We start from the raw sequence: 25,243 nt of genomic DNA, 5'->3' as shown, positions 1-25,243 counted from the left end.
GAATATTTGTGCCAAATTTCAAAGCGTTCCTGAGATATGAGTGTTCATGAGCATGGGACGACACCAGTGCAGAGACATAAAAACGTGCATATGTAAATAAAACAAATGAATTGAATGTGAACATCTACCAGCCCCTTCAACACACTGCATCATATTCCTGAAGCTGCATTGGTTGCCTTGTTTTTGGATTGTCTGCACTCAGGCACATTTATATCCGCATGCATTATTGATATACTTGGAAGATAATGTTACAACAAGGTCTTCGGGATATATCCGGCTCAGATGGATAGCTGTTTTTTTTCAGAAGTTTCAGTGACTCCTCGCAGTGCACTTGACAGTTGTAAACATATGTATACTGCTAGCTTGGCTGAGCTAGCTATCTATAAAGAATATGGAGGCATGCGGGGTGGAACACGTCACCTCGAGTGAGATACTAGGACTATAAAATGTTCAAATGGGCCACTACAAATATACTCTGCATTTTCATAAATATTATATCCACGGCTAAGAATATAAAAATGTCAATTGCTCTCTGCCTGGCTTTTAGAGATTTTAGAGTGCGAAAATATGTCTTTCTTAAATAAATGTCACTGGAGAGCTGTTCTCCACCTTGGTTAGCTGTAGTCAGTCAGTATTTAATAACCGGGACTAAATCTTCAAAACTTGAACATGTGCAGTGTGCCATTGATTACAATACAGCAGTTTTAATATATGTTATACAAATGGTACTTATCTCTCAGAAAAATCACAAACTACTGCTTTTGACGAATGCTAATGTGCTGAGAAGTTTTTCATTGGGTTTTAAGAAATGCCACAGCACATAGATGGTTTTCCTTGAGTTGCCCTTGTTGCTGTTCATGCTTGTTATTGCTCTGTTTGAATCCCTTTTGATCTCAGTGAGGCAGTTGACACCACAGACCAGGTCATTCTGCTTGAAAGCCTCAGAAAAGAGTTTAAGTCACTGTTGTGCCCTTCAAACAGTTTAGACCATAAATTGCTGATAGATCATGTCCTGCTGAAGTTGTGCATTAGATTGACTGTGTCCCCCCCACCCCCTCTTTTAAAATCAGTCTCCGAAGAGGCGCTAATCAGTATTCAAAAATGTTTGCAGTGGCTCCGACTATAATTTAATTATTCAGAGGAAATGTTCCAGCAATACAAAATGAAAGTCAATACTAAATGCTCAATATTATTTGGGACAGCATTAATCTGTCAAATTACTACAAATGAATGGAAGTGAATTGCCTCCAACACCTGACAATGTCCTCTGTTTTGCAGGCCAATTTGATTTGCATTACACGTATACCTCTGCGAAGTAATAATAATACAGGAGGATACAACTTGGTCCCATTTGCAAACAGGAGATCGATTTTCCCAGTGGAAACACCCATTACTTCAAACCTTTAAGATGTATTGTTAATGTTTAAAAAAACAAAATTATGTTCTTTTCTAGTCTGTGACAACATTTTTAGGAAAACATTTCTCTTTCAAATTATAAATTTTTGCTTGAAGTGACCAAAACTTCAGCAAGTCAGTAATGATGACTCTGATCCGTCTGGACTCGCTACTCCTATTAAAGGACTAATCAGCGACCAGTGTCGGTGGTTAAGTTGCAATGACCTTGAAGTGCAGCGGTAGCACAGCGTTGGCCGGTTTTGGCGCATACTGATTGGTTAAAGGCTGCTCGAATAGTTTCAAAATTAACACGAGGTCTACGCCAAGAAGGATCCAACGACTGCAAACGATTCCCCTATGAAGCGTAGCCAGATCCATATATTCACGTAGTGAATTTTGGTCCGGTGACATCAGGCTACTATTAATTTCAAAAAAATATATAGGATATCAGGTCTGGGCATAAGAATCTGTTGGAGTTTTTGTTTTTTTACCCAAATGTTTTTGTAAGATCAAGATAAATGTTTCATCCTCTAGTGAAATTACTGATATAATATCAACCTTGAGAAAGATATTCAGTCTTTTAATTCATCTTAATTTCACTTACATGATTTTTAACAACCGTTGGAAATCTGCAGATATAAACAGAGCCAGGATCATATTAACCAAAACTATGTGATATTATAGTAGTGCTTTATAGTTTTTAATACTAATTTGACTTTTCCTTTCAAGGTTCTTTGACTATGAAACTTTGTATGTGGCTTGAGGTTAGAAAAATTATCATAACCAAGACAAGGAAAACTCTTATACAGGCATTCTGTATCCACAGGAATCATTTTGTATTTCACCTCGACCTACTTTGACCTTATTTTAAATCATGTCTGCCCCTTTACCGTTTAACTATAACCTTTTATTGGCTTTTCTGCCTGCTTCATTGACTTATATTGATTCTCTGAAGCCTTTTTAGTATTATTATTCTGCACTAGGGCTGTGCTTTAGTTTGTGTTTTAAAATATAGACGTACAACTAAAAATTTATGTTGAATATATCGTTGTGTGCTATGATTATTTGTCAGTGTTCATAATAGGGCTGCAAATCATAATTATCAGTTAAATCAGTTAATCTGTCCATTATTTCTTCCACCGATTATTTGTTTAGTCTTTAAAATGTCAGAAAATAGTGGAAAAAAATTCACATTTTGATTTCACGGTGCCCGTGCTGACATCTTCAAACGCCTCACTAAGTCTAATGCTTAAAAAAAAACCGTTAAAGACAATCTGACATAAAACAGAATAGCTTTAAAAGTTCACAGTTGAAACACTGAAATAAGGGAATGCTTGGCTTTATTTCTTAAAAAAATATTTAGTGAGCATCAAAATCGATGTCAGTGAATTTTTGGAGTCAACTGTTTCATTTATAGACTATAGCAGCAGTGCATTATTTTAAAACACATAACCTTGCTGTTGTGTGGATAACTAATTGCACATCATTCGCTGAATTCATTACATTTTAAAAGGAATTTTTGCATTGCAATTTATAAATACATTTACCTGTGTCTTACTCTGTCAGTGACTGAAATCGATTGTAAAGTCTTAGTTAAGTTGTTGCATTTTCAAGTTAAAAATAAATGATGCTATGAAAACTATGAGTTTAGGAAGTCCTACTTCACCTATCTGGAGGCAAAAGATGTTCAGCTGCACTGTTATGAGCTGGTAGTTTTCCTCCAGTTGGCAGATTCAAAAATATTCAGGGAGAAAACAGATTGTGTGTGTTGTCAGATTTAGGAGACGTGAGGCAAGTCCCATTTCCTTTTGTTCTGAAGTCTATATATTGTGGTGATTTAGGGAGGTCTATTTTTCATCAAATGCTTGACCTGCTCTGGTGAACAGACGATCAAAAACTGGAGTAGTTGTCTCAGATGTCTGCAGGAGAAGTTAAGATGGACTATTCATATAATATTTACTCTTTTCTTGTATTATAGATTAAATGTTTTGTGAGATTCAGAAGATTTGAAAACTTGAGGCTGAACGTTACTTGAATTGGGTTCGCTGTTTGTGGCCTTTGTGGTTAGAAAATGTGCTAAATACACAGCGCTCAAGATAAGGCTCTTATGAATCTGTGTTACCCCGTAAACCAGTACTGACTGGGCATAAATATATGATTCAACAGGGGCAGAATGTCACTGTCCAACGCTGAAGAAGATATGTCAGGTCAGAAGCAACCAGGTAGGTTTTCTTTGACGTTGGTGGGGTTGTGCATCATGAATTCATCTCCCAGGGTCAGACTGTCAACACTGAGTATTACTGGGACCTTCTGAGGGAAAAAAATTCCACCACAACAACACAGTCATTGCTCCCCACCATTCCTAATTCGAATAAATGACGAGTAAATGTTCCCATTGTGGGATTAATAAAGTCAAATCTAATCTAATCTAATTCGGGCTGTCACTTTGTATTTCTAAATTCAAAACATATGTTCGAAAGGAATTAAAATTCGTAATGATGTGTTCGAATTCAAAATTTAAAGTCTATATGTGCAACAGACCGTTTGAAGTAGTTTGCCTTGTAATCCAGCAGAGGGTGCTCTAACGATTTACCGTCAGATTTACCTATTGCAGCCCCTATTTGACCCGATATGATCATTAGTTGTTGATCAGCGAAAGGTAAAATGTCCCAAATTGTTGGGAAATAATTTGAACGAATTGCGTGAATATAATTTTTGGAAAAAGTGACAGCCGTGCTCCTACTCACCGTATCTGACTCCATACAACTTCTTTCTGTTCCTCCAAATTTTGACACAAAATCTGATGTCCTCTCTCTGTTTACGTGTCAGGTCGAATGTCGAAATTACAAATGCTGATGTTGATCAAGCGATGTAGTACTTTCTGGCAAAAGTTATGGCTCCCCCGTTTCATGCACATTACTGTGCTGCACTTTGTTTGTTTGTTCTTAACAGGAGCACTCCCTGAACTTTTTGATGGCACCTTGTTTAATGCGTGGCCGACAGAGAGGTCCACTCATACACTTGGGTCTTGCAGAGCAGTGTGCGATTGCGCAACAGAGGCCATCGATCATCCTCGTCCGCTGAGACAGAGACAGGAAGTGATGCCTCTGAGGGATGATGAGTAAAATATGTGCATGGTGCAGCGAACCATCCCGCATACATCCCCTACTGTAATGGTGTTCACGATTGATTAACGTTAACATGTCTGGTGCGTGAAGCCTACACACTGAAGTTTGAAAGTGTACATATCTGATGAAAGGTTAACACGCTCCAATTTATTTGCCAAAAGGAGAGGACACAGGGGAACAAGCGGAGGCTGGGAATGTAATCAGAGGGCCAACCTGATGCTGAAACCCGGTTCTGCTCTGTAAGGCAGCCAGCTTCTCCATGACATGCACATCTGAATAAGGGCAACGAAGCATGACCAATTCTCAATGAGTGGGACAAAGATTTCCAATCATAACATGGAGGCAAGTTTGGTTGACAAATATTTTGTTAGGTGAGACAATGTTGATTGAGGTCATTCCATTTCAGCAGACATTAAAAAACACCATTCTGTGTTAACTGTCAGACGATATCTTTCTGGTCAAACTCTCACAACAGAAGAAAAAAAAAAACTAGATTCAAGAGAAATTATATTGCAGCCAGACAGAATCAAAGCAGCAAAGTAATTAGAAGAGTTATTGATCCATTTATTTGGGCAAGCACTCTAAAAGAGAGTGGACTTCACCTCAATCTGTCCAGGAGTCTCCTGGTGACTGCATGCAATCAGAGAACGATCCCAGCCTGCAGTCTGCCTGCCTTTTGATTGGTACACTTGGAGCGTAGAGCTGTCAAGAGTAGATGTGAATGACTACATGAACACTGCAACATGTCGATAGAAGAGGGGCCATTTAGTGTTTGTTTTATCACTGAAACTATCTTTGACTCTCTCTCTTGCCGAGTGAGATCCTAATCAAAATGAATGAATTTAAATGAAGTCAGTTTTGTACCGAAAAGGAGATTTGTGATATGGCATGCATGGCATTTCAGAGAGATTTATTGCTTTTTGTACAATACATTATACAACAAGTTGTAGAGGTTTAATTTATGTTTTAAATTAAATTGCAGTCTTTAAAACAGGCCTATTAAACTATCTGCTAACGGGTGGAATTTGGCCTCAGACGTTTTTTACGGCTGATCTATGAGGGTAACATTTGGTGACCATTAAAGCAATAGAAAATGATATACTTGACTAGTTTCTTCCATATTTGTTGTTATTTTTAGCCATTATTTGAAAAAGTATTGTGTGTAGCCCACGAGCCCCCAATATTTGTTCAGCCTGTGAACTGTGGTAACAGCCAGCGCAGTTTAAAACAGCAGCAAACCCTCAAAAACGGTTTTGTATCACTTCAGTTCAGGTGGAGCAAGTTAAGGCACAAAAACTACTAGGTTAGGTTTCAGAAAAGACTGCGGTGGGTTAATTACCCCTGAGAACTCAATGGTATGACCTCTGTTTCGTCTCCAACATAGGCCTGACTTTCTCTGTTTAAAAAAAAATATATATATATCGTATTTGTGGGCCTACACTACAGTCGAGTTATTAGCACATATCACATGCATATGTCCTGAGTATGAGTCCCTGGTTTGGGCCCCTGGCTACCCCGAGTCAGCATGTTTATAATAAAAAAAAACGTGTTCAAAATTAAACAACATTGAGTATTGGTTGGAAATAAACTGCTTTCTCTTATCTTGAAGTCTGCTGTTTTGCTGACAAATCTATCCACCTATGTACTCCCCCGCACACACTTTGTCGCTCGACAACGGCGTCACCTTACTTCCCCTTTTGCTCCCATCATAATTATTCTTGCACCCGGGGGGGATTTGTAACTTGAACGTGACAGCATCACTCGCTGAACTGACTGATGCCGTATTTGTTCTAGAGAGGACGGCCTGACTGGATTACATGCATGCATTATTTTCCTGTGAGTCAGTTGTGCATGTGAAGACAATCTGTATCCAGCTCGAGAATGGCGAGCTACGCCAATAATTCACAAAAACTATAATACAAAGGGTGAATACAATAAATGGTTATTTTTGAAAATAATAGTCCCAAAAACTGTGTTTGACTTTATAAACAATCTTAATTACAACTGAAGTAAAGTCTACAAATGTGTCCGGAGTCAGCCTCACATTTTGCTGGAATTCATTGTAGTACGCCATTTTCCAATGTCATGAAACTACATCTGCAAAGACTGAGAGAGCTTTTACAACAGTACAGACAGCTAGTCGTGGAGATGTGAGCTTTAAAAACCTCTTCATAGAGAGAACATTCAACCATCTTCCCTTTCTCTGGCAGTCACCAGAGCAAAGCTTACATCAGCATGAATGGGGGAGCAACAGTGAAGGAAAATGACACGCTGTGCTATCTGAAAGGAGATGTCCTTCATGGACTACAATACAGCAAATGGTGTTATTATCTCTACACTGCATTCTGTTATTCCTCTCTCACCTTTCTTCTTTTGCTTGCACTGTGATGAAGACGGAGACATGTTTTACTCTGTTATTTACATATAGCTGTAATAATCCACTGTGTTCCTTCCGCTTCACATTCAATTTGATATTCTGGAGTATTTCCAATTAGGGGTTTTGCGGTGCAGTACAGGCGGAGAGTAATGAATAAATTAAGCATTAGAGTGAAGGCACAGTCCTACTCAGAGGTCACATGTATTTTGCTGCCATTTTAAAACAGGCAGATCACCGAGGAATACAGCAGACGAATACATCCAGTCGGATGCAAGCGAGCGGCTGTAAATGGGCGTCCGTTGGGGAGAACCTGAATAATTTATGGATCCTCTTGTAGTGCTTCACAATCAGGGGAGGTTTATTTCAAACAAAGGCAACATGATGTCACTTATAAATTTCTGTTAAGCTTTGTCTCCCTCTGTCATGTTTGTACTCCACATTTTCATCTGCATTAGCTTCAGTTTATTTGATGTATCAAACTGCTGACATTAACTTGTAATTGATGCAGTAGTGCGTGCCTCCCGAGCCATTTACAAAAAAAAAGTGTGTGTTTGGATCGAAGAGTGAAAAAAAACAACCTGCTTTTCAGGTCGATCTTAATCTGACAACTCTCATCTCTCTGCAGGTCAGGACGTCCCATTAAGTCGGTCTCCAGAGACGCCAGGTCTCACTGACACAAATCTCCAGAGAAACTCAGCGGGAGCTGTTAAACATGGCACTTTTGAAAGACATCATACTGCGAAGCTGTTTGCCTTTTCTTACCAAAACTCCACCAGAACAGTTGAACACAATTTATTACCTCTTCTGCAGTGGATGAAACATGCCACAAAAGACATGCAATCTAGATGTTTTCAAGTAGCTATATTAGTACAGGAAAACAAGAGATTTACTGTATGTATTCTGCATTTGTGTTTGTGGGATTTGACTGTTAGCTTGCTAACATTAGCAGCCTTACGAATTTCAATAGATACAGGTAGTTTGAGTTTAAAAAAAATGCTGATATTCAGGTCTGCTTTTCAGCAGTTTGAGGTTTGTCCATTGATAGCTTAATTTTAGGCTCTTATTGCCCTTTTTTACTGTCACATATCAAGTAAAGTTGTCATCAACTATAACGCTCACCTGCGGGTCCTATTTCTGCTCTGCTGAGAAACAGACAACTTAGCGCGACTTTCTGTGACAAAAAAAATGCATGAGCTCATCTCACACTGATCTGAAATAGAACAAGTGCACAGAAACTAAATAAATAGTAGTTACTGGTCGTAACTGCAGTTCTAGGAGTAATTTGTTTCTTTCAAGGCAGCGGTAGGGGAAACACCGTATACCTTCCACTTAGGGCGGCAACATATTATTTTTCTGTGCGGTTTTGATCTTAACCTAAGATCCTCAGTCAATGGCTGCAAGCTCAAATTACTCTTTCACTTGTCCAAGTTGGACAGTGAATAGAAAGACTGAAAGAACCAGAGTTAGCTATTAACAACACAATACAAACAATTACCTAAAACTAAAACTGGTTTTAGTTTTGACTGCCTAGTAAGTCACAAAAGACAATAATTCTGAAGCCCGTGAGAATGCTGTGTTTGTTCAATAGCCGAATTGTCTTTGCCAATATTTTGAGGTGATAATTAGCTTTTTGGCAAAGGCAATCAAACGTGTTCAGTAAATCTTGTGTGTTTTGCCAATTTGGCTTTTTGGTTCTGAGGAAAAGCTTTGTTTTAATCTATTCATTCTCCCACAGTATCCAAAACTTCACAGGCAAACACTGCAGCTCCCCTTGTCATGTTGAATGCCTAGTTACAATGCACACTTCATGTGACTCTAGTTCCGTATTCTTGGTTTGTCCATTACTGGTTAACTATGTGACGCATTCATAAATGCAATAATTTTCCACTACAGCAGAAATAATAAGCATCCCCATAATTGTTTTGCTAATTACCTGCCATTTAAGTGACCACATTCCTAATCATGTCCGAACAAACCGGATGAACGTTAACGAAATACTTGCTCAGCATCAGCGCTAGTTTTCCTCTTGGCACTGGCTGCTTCTTCTGAATCTGTTTTTAAACGGGGACAAATAATGTACATGTATTTATTCTGAGGCCCGACTGGCACAGAGTGTTAAAGGTTCTGTCTCTTTAAAGCTTCCCTATAATCTTTAGACACCAAGACATTTGTCTGTACAATTATATTTATATATTATATAATTATATATAATTATATAATATTTATATATTATATACTGTTAAAGTTTAAGCATGTATTTCTTTGCCTTGTTATATTTTACTGGCAGCTAAATTCGCCCACTTCCAGTTTACATCCAAGAACTGATACATAAATAGGCACATGTATTTCTGTGAATAAGTGTTTTTATTGAATAATTAACTTCCAAGAAAGTAAATAATTGGGATGGGCGTTTTAAGAAGTACTATTTGATATTTGGGAACTAATAAATTAGTATTAGCCACATGCACACACTCACATAAGCAATGAGATAGACTTTTCACACTGCAAAGCCTTTGCCCAATGTTAGCCTTAGCCCTGGACCAACTTTGCACCTTTTCACACCAACATCGTTAACTCATCAGGGTTGAGCTAAGCCCACGGCTATTTAATTCCCACAGCACTTCTGCCTGGGTTAAATGTCGGTATCTAATGTTTACATTTTAGACTGGTGCATTAACAGGCAACTCTTTAACAGCAAGCGCCAACTTTACTGCAGCCCCGTTTCACACTGGTACATTCCTACCCAACTCGTTGAGTGGATTTTCAGGAGATAACCCTGCTAAGTCAGGGCTAACCCTTAGGCTAAAGTCAGACTTAGTCCTCTTTGGATTGTTTCAGGATTGTGCCAGTGTGAAAGCTTTTTTTTTTTTTTTAGCCCAGAGCTAACCTCTCTGTAAGCCCCAGGGTAACGGAGCTGTTAGCAGAGTAAAAAAATCATAAGACACTCACTGAAGATGCAAACTCTGCCTTCACCTGTGCCATCAAATCTGATGAGAAAAATGTCTTTGGTTGTCATCGCTGAGATGAGGTGAGGTGGGGGCCGTTGTTTAATCTGCACGTCCGACATCAAATGTATTTCATCTGTGACAAAGCCAGTCATTGTTGTTGATCTGTCTGCTTGATGCTTCGCTGTCAAATGATAGCTGTAGTAGACTTCTGATATGTTAGCTTTAGCAGTCAGAGTTTGTATTGCAACTCATTTTTTTTGAAGGAATTCCATCCAGAAATATTTTGATGGCTATTATTGTATTTGCATGTTTCTGTTCTTTGTACCGCAGCATCCAACCTCACAGCACCACACACGTTTTACATGAGCCGGGTCGTATCATCATCTTCTTTTGTAAGTTCATGGTTGGCAAACAGCTTTTAGGTACATTACTGCCACCCCGTGGCGGTAGCAACTCGTTACTACCAGGCACCTGTAAAAAGAAGGGAAACTATATTTTTAGGACAAGACAATAGTTGAGTAAAGTATTTGACTTTTTGAGGATTTTCGGACTATTCCAAAATTCAAAAAATATCAACCCATCGTTTGTAAATAGTAAAGAGAGAAAACTAAAACAAATTAATATTTAGTGTGACCATCGTGTCACTTTGCAGGTGGGTTGTTCCAGCATCTTGGAGAACTTGCTGCATTTCTTCGGTGGATTTAGGTCGTCTATGCGTCTCTTCATGTAATCCCTGACTGACTTGATGTTGAGATCAAGAGTCTGTAGGAGTTAGACTGTCTGTTGTGAGGCTTCTTGCTCCTTGTGTTGCTGAAGATATCTCTTTATGACTCTGAATTTATGTTTTGACTTGTTGTCATATTGCAGAATGATCCAGGGATGATCAGACGCCTCCCTGATGGCACTGCGAGACAGATCAGAATCTAAACATCTATGTTCCACGCTCCAAAACCTTCACACAGTGCTGTGCACAAGCAGATATTTTTATAACATAAACATGCAAATAGTAAGTAGCTTTGTGTTGCAAACAATTAGCGCTGCTTGTTAGCAGGATTTTACACAATAGAGCAGGGGTCTCTGACCTGTAGCTCGCAAGCTTCCCATTTACCTGTTTTGAGTAGCTCGGTTCGAACAATATGCGTGTTATTGTATATACTGAAAAAACACACACGCTGCTGCATCCTGTTGCACCTGAGAGCTTATGTGTTGTCAGAAAGGTTTCCAAATTTGGAGACACTTTCCTAAAAGGTGGGCTAGCTAAAATTGAGGGAGGAAAACAGGGACTGCAGCTGAAGTAGAATCAGTTGGCTGAAAGAGGCTGCTGATCCTCTGATAATACAGGCACACAGGACTGAAAGAAAGCTCGTCTTTGGAGTGTAAATATATGTGCATAGCCTATTAATACTGTATATAATTACACTATAAATAATAAATATATGCAAATATAATACGGCGATAAACTACCTATGACTTTTATGGAAAATGGTTCTTTATGTATCATATCTCAAATGAAAAGAGAGATTTGCATGTCCCCGCAGCTTTTAACAAAGATCCAAGAGGATTATGTCCCATTTGCAGCTTGTCTTTGGGATCAGACATCAATTTGCTGCTGCGTGAGGTAGCGAGTCTTGCAGCACTGCACATGTGGGCAGCGAATGAGAGGAATGTTTGCTTACCCCTCCATCATAATCTGTTGTTCATCAAAAGGATCTATTTTCTGCCCCCTTTTTGTACCTTTTTCACCAGACTGCAAACTCTGACAAAGTGCCAGAGTCTGTGCTCTTTAATGATGACATATAAGCGTTATCCAGAATATGTTGTCAGATCAGGGGATGGTGCTGTGGGTGTAAACCTGAGGGGGGGTTGTAGGGGTGAGTCATGGGAAGGTAAATAAAAAATATAAAATACGGTATTTTTTTTCCGTAGTTTGAAATCTTGTGTGCTGCTCTGAAAATGTGGGGAACCAAGTGACACAACCTTGAGGTGGTCTAACTTTGTTAAATAGATCTTAACGGCGACCATTAACCTCATCTTCTAATTCGTTTACCTGTAATTGAGAATGTCACCACTTAAGCCATTACCAGACTCAGAGATCAAAGCAGTTCAATCGGATATCTGCTGCAGAGTAACAAGTAATGTGTCTTCATAAGTTTTGATTCACGGGTAGTTGTAAATGTGATAAATACAGAAACATTTGCCACAAACTTGGTTTTGATGCATTTTCAGACATCTAAGTCGCCGTGGTAATGAAGATTAATTCACAAACGCACACACTCCTATAAATGGACACCATTGTGTGTAATAGCTAGCTTTTGTTCAATTTAAATTGCTTTGACACAGTATGTTTTGCAAAAAGCCATTTCTCAAACTGACACCGAATAAAGAAGGGTTGTGGCCTCCTCCTGTTTAATTATAGCGCCTTACGAAAAGCAGCAGATGCCAACAAAAGCCATCAAAACAGCTATTTGCATGAAGAGGGTCTGATTTCACAATCAGTCAAGAATGCATATTTTGGTGCGCTGATATTTTTGCCACGCTGAATGTGCTGCCATGGAGGAAAACGGTGAATGTAAGAACTCGCAGTTTTGCGAAGACGTTCGACTCGTGTCGGTTGGTTTTGCTTTGATAACGTGAGAAAAACAAGTCAGCTGCAAAACCCTGCAGAGGCTGAAATCGTTCACTGTTTAATAAAGAGTAATAACCAAAAAAATTACACTCACAATTTCAAAAATACATACCAAAACCTCTGCATTGCTGGTTATCATCAATCATTTATAAAATGCCTCGCTCAGGGCTGGTTAATTATTTTTAGCATTATGGTAATGATTTTATTCTTTATAGAAAACACTGGGTATTTTCATGACCCGAGGTAACGCTTATGAAGCCTTTGTCAAACTTCAGGGAGGGAGAACTGTTAAATAAGCATTTTAACAACATCCCAAAGTACCAACACTAATTAAATCGCATGATATTTATTTATTTACTTTGTTTATTTATTACGCCGCCACCTTTCATTTACATCAAATGCATTTCAACTGAGTCAACTGTGCAATCCTCAGCGATTGCGGTCACACAGATAAACCTGATTAGTTTGGTATGTTGGATTAACAAGGCTGCCATTTTGTATTTTTTAATACAAAAGTAAGTGAATAATAATGAAAAATGTTGTTTTTGTTTTGCATCTTTGAAGTTTGAGCAGGAACTAATCTATAAAAACTTCCCGTCAACATAATTGGAAGTTTAAAGACTTGAGTCTTTTTCTTCCTTCTTACTTTTTACTCCAAATAAACAGATGAAATGTCAGCAAGTGTCTTTCAACTTCCCTGAATCAAGCGTTCTCGCTGTATCATCACCCTCCGGAGCTCTGTGTGCACTACTGGCCTGTTTGAACTCACATGCAGCATTCAAAGAGCAGTGGCGACAAAGTGTCATCATGTTTGCACCTAGTTTTTCTCATTAAAAACAGCTCCATAAACCAAACTTTTTACACTAATATGAAGTCAAGAACAAATACATGAGCCAAGACCATCAATAATAATGACTTGGTATTTGGCCACTGTTGAGTTTTGCAAATATAAATCTATATAACAGCTTTGAGAGGAAAAACTAATAAAATCAGTGCCACCTGGATCTAACAAAATACCAAAGGTGTTGAATTAATTTCCTACGTTCACATTTCAACCAAAAAAACAAAACATAATTATGTTTCTGAAGATGATTAACATTTTAGGACAATGTTATCAATTTGTGTTTAATTAAACACCATACGTTGAAATCTTCTGCCTCAACTCAACCTCTCCTCCCTGATATCTGCACATTTCATTAAATTATGAGAAGCTCCACATCTCCTTTCATGTTCCTCTGCATCAATTAAATGGCTAATTCAGTGGGTTTGCCTTTAAAGGCTTTGTTATTGCTCATTCTTTGGATTATTAACTTTCTATTTCTACCCAATTGCCGAATTAGCCGAGAGCCGCTTCCCCATGCGACGCTAAAAACCAGACACTCCCCCTGTTCAGAGAAGCGTCCAGATCAAAGCAAGAAAAAAAAAAATCAATGTCCTCTTACTGCATCACATGATGGAAACCCGAGCCTCCTGAAAACGATCTCACTCAACATCTGCACTGTTTAACAGCCGTGTACGTCTCCATGTCTCTATTACATACTATGATATGGTGTCTGTGCAATACTGTGAATTTTAGACATGTTTTCTACTCCTGCACTGGTACACATGTTCTATTACAATGTTATGTATACCAGTGTTTGGACCAATTTTAATTTCAGGAATCTTTAACCAGTGGTGGACCAAGAAATACAGCAAGTACGTGCAAGTCTGACTGGTTTGACTTAATTACGCAACATTTCTTCTGTACTTTAATAGAATACGATTTTACATAAGCTTTACCCTCTCTTTCGCTCTCCATGCACGTGTATGCCACTATTGCATTTTGTTTTTTAACACTAATGTCATGATGTGGTTGCCTTTCTTTAACTTTGACATCTTCTTCACTTGCCGTATGTTCTTAATCTTTTCTCTGCTGTGCTTGCCATCTGGTATCTCGGCTAGCATTAGCTTTAGCTCAGCCACTCCAAACGGTGGACCAATCAATGGTTGTGAACCATGTTTGTCCCGCCTCTCCTTCACTGTGATTGGATGGCTGGTGACGGTGGGGAGCGCAGCGTTAACATTTTTCAACTCTCGGGGACCGGGGGGAGAAAAGCAGAACGTTCAACGTTCAGACTAAACATTTCATTAAAACAATTTAAAAATATTCTGTATTCAGGAAAAAACATGCTGATTTAAAATTAAACCGAGGTCTACGCCTAGTAGGATGGAAAGACTGTAAACTATTCTCTATAGAGCGTATCCAGACCCATGTTTACACATTGAAACTGGGTCTAGTAAGTTCTAGTATCCGCTGTAACAGCAGAGAGTACATAAATGACTATATTGACCATGTTGCATGGAGATTTTGCACTTTAAATAAATTGACTGATTGAAAATCGCTCAACGCGGCTTCACCTCGACCAACTACAACATAAATGATGTTTACATCAGCAGCTTCAATAGGAATAATACTGGAAAAAGAAAAGGATATACTGTTTTGGTGCCAATATCTTTGTACTTTTACTGAAGGAAGTGTAGAGAAAGACAGTAACTCTGAATCCCATAATTTCACTTGGTATTTTTACATTGCGGTATTCTTACTTGGCCTTGAGGATCTGATTGCTTTCTTGACTGCTGGTTACATCTTTTACAAGCGGAGAAGATATCGAAACCTTAATGACTGTAATAAATGACTCCTGATGACCACAGGTGAGACAGCAGCACTATCGGTAAATACAGACCAGCTATGTGTAATACACAACAGAAGGCATTTAGCCAGGGTTTCATAACTTCGAGTCCTCGCATAATAACTTTTGTTCCAGGATCTGGGAAAGTTGACACACAATTACCACTGTAGTAGCTTTTCATGACATTGACAAAGCTGTTAGCGATATGCTGGAAAGGCCCCCCCAAAAAATAAAGTCACATATTTCGATTCCATTACAGACTCGGATGTCAAAAGTGTTAAGGGTTGTCAAACATAAAGTAAATGGAGAACAAATTTGGAGAAAAGATCCACAGTAACGTCACAGTAAGAAGCTTGGATAATTATTTTTTTTTCATTCTTTTGAACAAAGGCATTTATGAAATGCTGTCATTAAGAATATCCAGCTGCTCCATTTTCAGAGACGCGATAATGTCCTTGCACAGGACTTTTAACAAAAGGAGCACACACACACACACGAGGCGCCGGTTCACGCTGAGTTTACGTCACAAGAGAGCGCAGCAGTTGGAGAGCGACCTTTATCTGTCTGCAGACAGAAATGGGAGAACAACTTGGTTTGTCTTAGAATAACAGCAGCACATTCACCTTGCAGGGAGGCTGGTTAAGGTTTGATATGCGCTTGATGTCAGCTTCATTGATAATTGCTTCTGTGTATAATGTTAAAGAGAGCCTTCCTTCCATGGATAATTTTTTTCCAGTATCAAATATCTATGACCAACCACAAATTCCTATGAGGAGTGTAAGTGGCATGCAAATTCATAAGTTTATCAGCCCATCTATTGTATGTCTTCTCAAAGCCTGGGGTGTTTTGCTGCCGTTCATCAGAGGGGCTGTTTTCCCTATTGAGATAAGAAATTAAATCTGCAGGAGCAGAGGATGCTGGGTTTGCTGCAGGGTGGCGAGGCAGCAGCTCTGATAATGGAGCCGACTCCCATTGCGCAGGCTATGAGGCAAACAGCCGTGGCGCCAGCCCAACCCTCTGCCTCAGCGAGAGGATGGCTAACAGTGTCACTCCCTCTGGCTTCCTCTCCCTCTCTCTCTGGAGCAGAACATGTGGTTAAAGCTGCATGTGACAGAGGGGAGGGAAAGAATGAGATGCTGTGCTTTTGAATTCTTCTGTGTCTCCATTTCGGTTGTTACATGGGAAAGAAAAAAGACAGGAAAGGAGTGTAAAGCTGTAGCATTTGTGTAGAGAATGTGCCTGCACGATGAGTCAAGCATAATGACCCCCAGTGACCAATCAGGTCAAAGGGCGACAACAGTCTTTCAGCATCAAAGCCTTTTTCTCTTCTGTCCAACTTACCCCGTCACATTTACACTCTGAATATGTGACAGCATTATTATCTAAATTTGAAGAGAGTTTCAATTTCGATTTGGGGAAACTCACCAGAATTATCGTGTTGTTTTCGGATGCTCCTCACAGGCTTCCCTTCAGCACAGTCTGCAGAGAGAAATAAACGGTCACATCTTAATGTGAAAGCACCAATAACATGGAGTGTGTGTGTGTGTGTGTGGGGGGGGGGGGTACGCGCATACCGATATAATAGTGTCAGAACCATAAAAACGATCAATTCATGGTTCGGTCTTTCATCCCATCCCAGCCTTAATACAAATGATTTGATATTTCTGCAGCGGTGGAACAATCACTTTCTGCCCTGAGCCTCTGAGCCTCAGATGAAAATTTCCAGCTAAAAAATATTTTCACCTGCCTCCTTTTGTAAAAAATTATTTCCTGCTTTACACGCATAACTAATGTTTTGCTTCAGCCTGAACCTCAACGTTCTATTTTATGTCTGCATATGTATTTACTTAATGAATGTTTTTAACTGCAGCGAATGGGCTCAAGGAGTTCTGACTGTTGAACACTGAACATGTGCTGTCTGGAGGTTCTGAACTCTCCTCATGTGCTGCACAGTAAGTAGCAGACAGCTGTATCAGTACATCCTGTGTCATTTTGTCGTCACAAATGAAAGTGTGAAGTGAACTCCTTGACGTTCAGTAGAGCCGATCCATTTCACATTGACCAAGAAACATCACTAGAGTGATGAATACATGAAATACATTTCAGTTTATAGCAGTCCGGTGCTACGGCAGCCTCCACACTGACAGCAGTGTTACACAGGCGATCCGCCACATCTCATTACGTTTAATTATCTTTTCAGTTTACTAATTATTAGTTCATTAAATTAATTAATTAGCTAAATTAAGCCATTATAAACTGATGACAACTGCTTTGATTCTGTCACTCTGGTCTGGTCTCAGACCTTTGAACAGCAACAGGTCAAAAAACTGTTTGGCGGATTTGTACTGTTTTGATTTACATATTTTCTTTTCTTGTAAATATCTAAGTCATCCCACATTTAAGGGCATAACATTATTTTTAAGCGATCATAAAAACTGCACCCGTAGTTCATGGATCATAGCAGCTAGCAGAGAGATATAGTTTGTTGGGGATGTGTGTTTAGATGTAACTACAGTCTCATTTATTCATTCTTCTCTGCCCTCTGATCTGACAAGACAAGTGACGGAGGAGTGGACAGAGACAAAGGCTCCTCTGCGGCTCTGAATAGCTGTGATATGACATGTTCTTTATAGTCTGTCACAAAGATGCAGCTTAACATGACGGCGGGTGGAAATTTCCCTCCTTTTGAACAGTGGGTCTTTGGTTTCAAACAGAAGTAGCCAGAAGCAGGTTTTGTATTTCCACCAGTTTTGTCACAATTTGTCAGCTGTATCTAGAAAGCCAGCTAAGCTAAGGTTCTCTAGGTTTAAAACAATTTTTTTTTTTTTAAAGGGTCTTAAATGTCTCTCTCGAAGGTTGTATGTTTTTGCGGAAAGAAGTTGCATTATCACAAGTTGATGATCCACACAGAAAACTAAAGAGACAGCATCATTCTTCTGCGGCAGTGTGAAACTAGCTACACTACAAAAAATATGTAAACTTGTCAGATCAGACCATTATTTCATTTTTATTTCCAACACAACACACTTTGACTGCTTAGCTCGCATCTTTGTTTCTTTTTTCAAATGGCATTACACTTTTAATAGTAGTAGAAAAAAACAGCTTTTAGGATGAGCAGTGGGAGGTGGGTTTGGCAAACGTAACACCATCTTAAATAACAATGGCTTGCAAAGTTCTCTAAATACAATAAAGGGCAGAAAACTGTTGCGAACGTGACACTAAACTCCGGATTCAGCTTTCACACAGTTCAACTCTACACACCCCCTGAATGAACAGAGCTCTTATCCACAAACATATATAAGGCTATAGTTCACTAATGATGCATTCATGGGGCTTTGTGATGCTCAGTTAATACCGCAGGTAGAAATATGGTTTAAATACACCAACCTTTGTCTAATTTAAATACAGAGTATCGCAAATGCTTTAAAGTTTACTGCAGTAACTGACTTCAGTGAATCAGTCTGCATAACTGCATTTACAGACTCAACTTATCTTCTCTGATGATGCGCCCAGCTGAGAGCTCATGAATACCACACGTGAGTGTGAACATCAGTGCAGCTGGAAGTTTTCGGTGCTTTCCTGCACACTGCGGGTTTGAGTGGCATCCTTCTCACAAAATTAAACTCTGCAGGAGTGGGATGAACCAACAACACAGGTTTGGTGTAGATAGTTGTTCAACTTCACACACAAACTCATTTAAATTTCTGCAGTCCTGCATATAGGCTTAACTGTTGGAGGGAGCTGCAATTTCTCCTCTCTCCCCAGTGCACAACTAAAAGCACACATGGAGCTATCAGAGTTAATTGAAGCTCGTGGAGATGAAGAAAAAGGGATCCACTCTCTGCTTTTCTTTTTTCAGGAATAATGACAACGCAGGAATAGCTCTGATCCTCCTCTGTCAAATTTAATTGCAAAAACAGCAATCTTGATTAGAATCTCAACAGGACGTTTTCATCAGCCTCATCTGCAGCAATGCAGCGTTTCTGTCTACACGAGAAATATTTACCACCCAACCTCTCCCCTCTGCAAAGTGTAAACAAGTGAAGCCACCACAAAGGACCCCGAGAGCAACCTTAAGAGTTTGTTCAGCCAGTGTCAAGTGCATCTTTTCTTCAGTGTCATGTTTGCAACGAGAGCTCTCTCTGAACATGTACTGTTAGTTATACGCCAAACCACTGACTGTATATAAAAGTGGATGTAGTTTCTGGGTGTGAAAATTATTTTGAGCTGCAATACCACCGAGTGCCACTAGAGGTTGGCTCCAAAAAGACTCCGGCTCCATAGACTCCCATTCAACTTCTCTCATCAAATACAAAGTCAATAAAATGTCTCCACCAGTTATCTTGCTGTTGTTAGCTAAAGTCACTCCGTCTTATTAGTTTTCTGGAGGTCCTTCTGAAAATAATCTGTAATTAATTATAAAATAAGCTTCAAAAAGTGTTTTTTTGGGGGGGGCGTGTCTGTTTGATTGGCAGGCCTGTGGTGCAGTCAAGTTAGGGCTATCGGTGGGCGGGACGTAGTATCGTCAGGTTTCCAATCAGATCAGTCAGATCCACCGCTCCCCCCTCTCCCCACCAGCTCATCCAAATATGGTCACTTCCTGCTCCAAACCGCTCCGAACTAGCAAGATGGTGCCGGCCAAAATCCAAATTCGAGGCTTCATAACGGCCGTTCACAAACCAACGGGTGACATCACTGCTGGTTGTCTATTGTCCCAATCATAAAATCTGAAATCTTATAATAACGTCCAACACAACTTGCATCCTTTATTTCCACAATGCTGTTACACGATGTTAAACAACCAGGTCTTCTGACTGACCAAAGACAGCGATGTGAGAAGCACAATTTCACGCATGCCGCACATCACCGAGACGTCCATCCTATGTTGCAGCACCCAACACTGAGGAATTGATTAATGCACACTGCACACACTCTCACACTGCAAATATCACCCGAGCTATTCATGCTGCTTTAGCTGTCGTCGTACATATTGTGACTGCACCCTAACTGCCCCTCCATCTACTCATCAAACTCCCATGCAGACACATACACACATTCACACACACATGCTTCAGTTGAGTGACAGTGATGAGGTCAGTGAGAGGATTTTTTTTTTTTTTTTTTTACACAACATTTGGGTTATTGTTGTTATTTTTCTTATAAAAAAAAAAACCCCAATACAAAGCAGTGGGATGTGTGAACTTGCAGCCGAGAAGAGAAAGGTTGCACACTCAAAAACAAAAGCTCTTTTGCTGCAAAACATCTTTTCAAGATCCAATGTCATCAGACTCATAGACTGCCTCCAGCCAGATTTTCATCTCTGCAAAAACAGATGATGTGCAGCTTTTACAGCTTAACTCTGGTGGTTCAAAATATTAGTTCTTACTTTCCTTATCAATTCATTTGCATGTTATTTTCACATTTGTCACAAAATGGTCATAAATGCTGTTTGTAATTTCCTAACTGAAATGTTAAAATTACTTATTTTAATTAACCATCTGCCCTGACATTTATGACACAGTAGCAAGCTATATTTTATACTTCTGCTTGAGAAATGTGTAAAAGGAAACTAAATAACTGCAAATGAATATTCTGTTAATCACCTGACATTTTATTAGCAGAGCTATCGGCACTAAAATAAACATTCCAGCTCTGGGTTCACACCCGTCTATTCATTTTATACAATTAGAATATGCGAGACTGATGGTTTCTAAAAGATTGATGATTCATCAGATGCTGCAGCTGTCGGGGTGGTGGTTTGCTTCTCCCTGCCTTTATAAACCCAGCATAGCAACCCAGCCTTCTCATTTGCAGCCATCCTCAAGGACAAACAGTTATTTGTTCAGTGTTTCGGGACCCCGGAGCTTCAGCACACACGGCGAGGCACCCGTCTGGATGAACGTAAGCTCGGCTCTTGTCTGCACAGTGAGAAAATTAAAGATTTATTTAAAAATATTTTCACTCTCACTATGTTTTTTTTTTCCTTTCAGACGAGCATTCCACAAAAACTATAACAGCTTCGTACTAAAAACTGAACCCTATTACTGCTTGTATTTTCAGTCCATGTTGCTCTTTACTGCGCGACTATAGAGGCCTGCGATGTCCACAGAAACATTATCGCCTCTCACTTGAAACACCCTCTAGAATTCCTAATGACGAGTGAAAAACAAGCTGCTACGCGACACCTCTATAGTGCTGTCTAAACCATGTGTGAAAATGCAAGGCACATAGCACATGCACTTTTCTATTTCTCTGCCTCACTTGCCACAAGACTAGAGTAAACATTTTGAGGGCCAGGACCCTGAGCGCTGCTAAACCCTGATAAAAAACAAATAAAGAAACACATATTTAGACTGGGGCCATGGTCAACTTAACCAGTTGGATGAATTATGAATAGCAGCAGGAGGGCTAGTCTATGGCGTTCGAGCGAGGCCCGGTCACTCTGAATGTTTCATCCCCCCCTCTCAGGAAGTGATCAGTGCGGAATACAAAACGAGAAGTGACATGGTGAGAAAAGGACAGGCTGCGAGAAATACCTGCTTTACTGATGGTTCTGACTGTGGTGCTAAGCACCCTGCGATTCCCAGAAAACCAAATAGCCACGTTGCCTCTGCCGAGTGCAATTTAACAGAGAGCATATGGTTCTCTTAGCATGCCCACAGTTGGCATGCTGACCACCACCAGTCCCTCCAGGGCAGGCAAAGTGACCTCCAGAGATGAAAGAGCTCCAGACAAAGGCAACAACCTAGGGCAAAACGAAGAGGCCTGCAACTGTGGGCCGCACTGCAGAGAGCAGAAACACACGAGTACACCGAGATAATGGTGGGGGCGTAAAATGATGAGGGAGAGATATGTGGTAAGGTTTGACTGTAATATTCATCATGACCAGGATGTTGTGACTCTCTTTGGTCGGAAGGAAATCTCTGCGTGGTGCAGACAGTGACCGCCGCGATGCTGAGCAATAATAAAAGTTGCCTCGAAGAATCACATCAAATAAGATATGCTCCAATAATTGCTCAGGTTATGCAGCTATTTTTAATAGAATATAAAAACAACAACCCAGTTAGTCTTTGTTATCCTTAACCACGTCCCACATATGTACAGTAATCACTGAACCAAGGGGATCATGTTAATTTAATAATGCCATAAGTCATCTCATATGAATAATTAGGTAATAAGCACAACACAAAGTTGTGCACCAGCGGCCGCACAGGTCAGCGGGGTTACCCACGAGCCCTCAAACTTGCAGACTGCGAGCATGTCAGAGATCAGAGTTTCCCTCCATTCCTGATGAGTCAGGGAGGATCGTCTCTGTTGCTCATGATCTGATGCTTTGGTTGTAAGCCCCCTCCACCCACATCCCCACCCCGCCCTCCCCTTTTGCGAGCCGAAGCCTCTGATGATGTCCGTACTGCTATTTATACACTTAGGCATGCTCAGCACATTTACCAGCACCACATAAATAATCAGTAGGTATGAGAGACAGTCTGCAAGAGGGATGGGTTTGCTTTAACACAGCAAATTCTGGCTGCCTCCTTTCACAGAGCAACGGTCCAGGTTTGCAACAACACGCCTCTGGCTGTACCTCTATTATCACATCATTCGTTGATGTACTCGTCTCTAAACCCAAACTGAGTTTTAACTTATTAATGAGGACATAAGCAAGTGGCTGACTGTTTGTGTTTTGTTTTTTAACTCCAAAATCATTAATGGTCTTATGGACTGCAGCCAGGGGTGTAGTGCTATTTGATAAAGTAGTGGAGTGTGCATGTGAAGAGTGTGCACCGTCGCACACACGGACGGCTCGTTTCTAAGGTGTAACCTTTCCTACAGTGGCGAGTCACTAATGTATATTTCCATTAGGATTGGGACTCGATTTTCTAACATTCAAATAGTCAATAAACTATACAAAAATGTATTAGTACGTGTGACTATCATTTTTTCTTATTTCCCGTTTTGTCTTGGTTGTAATGCATTACTCCTGTCAGTAGGTGGCAGTAATGCACCGAAAAGCGGTCTGCCAGCCGCGATTAGACAACCTAAGGAGAAGAAGTTACTACAAGGCTCCAGACCTTTGCAGGAGTTTCACTGAGAGAATACATGCGATGGTGCGAACAGCAGAAACATGCAAAGACGACTACAGCCATCCAAAAAATTCTGAGGAACTCCTTCAAAAAATGAAACTCAGCAGAAAAAGTCTTTAATTGAATAGCTCAGAGTGAATTTTAAATTCCCTAATTTCCAATGCTTTTATTTAATAAATCAACAAGTGAATTCTGCTATTTTCAATGGTTGCTCTGGATCTAAAGTGGTCAGTCACACTGCTCCTGCAAATGACAGAGCCTCAATTACTGACACTTTTATTACTGAAAGCAACAGCATCAGCTGTGGGAGAGACATGGGGTGAACGCAGCAGTAATAAGCTAATAATAAATGCACCAAAGCAGCAAACAGGTAACATGCGTTTTGCACACGACGGCAGCAGAGAAGCCTTTCTGTATAGATCCTATTGATGCTAGTATTAACACAAATATAAATGGAATGGAAATATAATACTGCGTAGTTTTGTTTCTGGGAAAATAGGTGCAAATTTGAAATGTATTGCAAACAAATGATTTTAACACACATGGGTGTGTCCAGCAAATTTCATCTTCATTTTTCAATTTCAAGCTCCCTAGTAATGAATACCTCCTGGAGCATAATCTGTTTTCTTAGACTGTCTAGAGTAGACTAACCATCTGGTTGGCAAGATCCCATCCCTGGTTTATATTTTTATACTCGTGTTTGCACAGAAATAGGAGAAATATACAGTATCACCAGCCGGTTGGTTTGACATAAGCTTCTGTGATGGTAGATCATGTCTGCTGTGTTCATCCTGTTTAAAAGCAGCCGGCAGTCTACTAATGGGCTGAAAGGAGAAGCCAGTCTTTCCTCTTCTGTTTGTAAACTGTTCCTTTAAAGGAGGTGCCAAGACCCAAAGCACCATTACACTGAACCCCAAATACAATTGTACCGCACCTAAGAATATTTCTAAAGTTAAATCATGTTTAAATTTGGGTGGAATGCTTCAGCATTCTTTTCATGCGTATATGCATTTCAGAGATGGGTCATGAATTTCCAATTTAATTAAATCAAATGGCCGAAGCAACTATCGTCTTGTCTCATTTCCCTTGTGGTTACGGTTCCTAGTAATGTCTTACTACCACCAGGAAGGAATGTGACGTATCTTTCACTGAGCAGAGGATTGTGGGTCAGAACAGCTCGAATAGCGTGCTGGCCTTCATACTGCAACACACGACTGGGTGTAGTAGGCCATCCTGGTACTTTTGGTGTACTATATTTAACATACTGTGTAATAGGACATACCAAATCTTTTTCTGGCACACTAAATAGTTCAGTAGTATGGATACTGGAACGCACGGTCTGTGTGTTCCAGTTAAATTAATCATGCAGTACATAATTAGGTTTATATGAGCACATTTTTGCACCTAAGAAAATGTTCCATGGTGAAGCTCTCACTGAAACACACACATACTTGGTGTTTGTGTTCTTGCTTACCTAGCAGGCCTGCCCTTTCATGACTAAAACATGTGTACACACAAAGACAGAAATATATGAACTTGTTCTGTCGGCTACGTACGCCTGATAATATTCTATACATTTCAGTAATTATGGAACTGGCCACGTGCACGAGCCTCCTTCTCCCACGCTGTAGTTAGGCTCCCCAGCAACACCAGAGCAGACATCATTATATGTTCGTCTGTAAATATTTATAGCACCAAGGCACTAATTCCTCTCGTGTACCTGTCAACCATCATGTGATGTGATATTTTACCCATCAATATTAAATGTCAGAAGGTGGCTCAATGATTGATTTGCTGAATACTGAAATAGACTTCAAGTGCTTCACAACTCAGGACAAAATTTAAAGATCATCAACACAGGGAAATCCAAATAAAGCAAACAATTACATTTCAATAACCCCAAAATAATATAAAATTAAACTCCTAAATGTGCCTTTGAGTGACATGTTGAACGCTGTAGCCTGCAGGAATAATAATACATTTGCATGAAACTGGCATACAAACAATGTTTTATGA

General features: G+C 39.9%; 1 protein-coding gene across 4 annotated transcripts in view; it reads right to left on the bottom strand.

Annotated features, from left to right (window-relative positions):
* lrfn1 (leucine rich repeat and fibronectin type III domain containing 1) overlaps window positions 1-25,243 on the bottom strand; it is a 159,958-nt gene that overhangs the window by 38,118 nt on the left and 96,597 nt on the right. For 3 of the 4 annotated variants that reach the window (XM_069712360.1, XM_069712359.1, XM_069712356.1), the window contains one exon: window positions 16,569-16,622. The exons of the other annotated variant lie outside the window; for it this stretch is intronic. The gene's annotated coding sequence lies outside the window, so the exon portion shown is untranslated. The remainder of the gene's footprint in view (window positions 1-16,568; window positions 16,623-25,243) is intronic. 4 annotated transcript variants of the gene reach the window in all.

The sequence above is a fragment of the Brachyistius frenatus genome, unplaced genomic scaffold (genome assembly GCF_029030835.1).
Source record: "Brachyistius frenatus isolate BFR_SWC_R1_liver_20210118 unplaced genomic scaffold, ASM2903083v1 Contig_109, whole genome shotgun sequence".
Taxonomy (NCBI): Eukaryota; Metazoa; Chordata; class Actinopteri; family Embiotocidae; genus Brachyistius; species Brachyistius frenatus.
The sequence above is the reverse complement of the archived record's forward strand: the minus strand, read 5'-3'. Positions and strand labels throughout refer to the sequence as shown.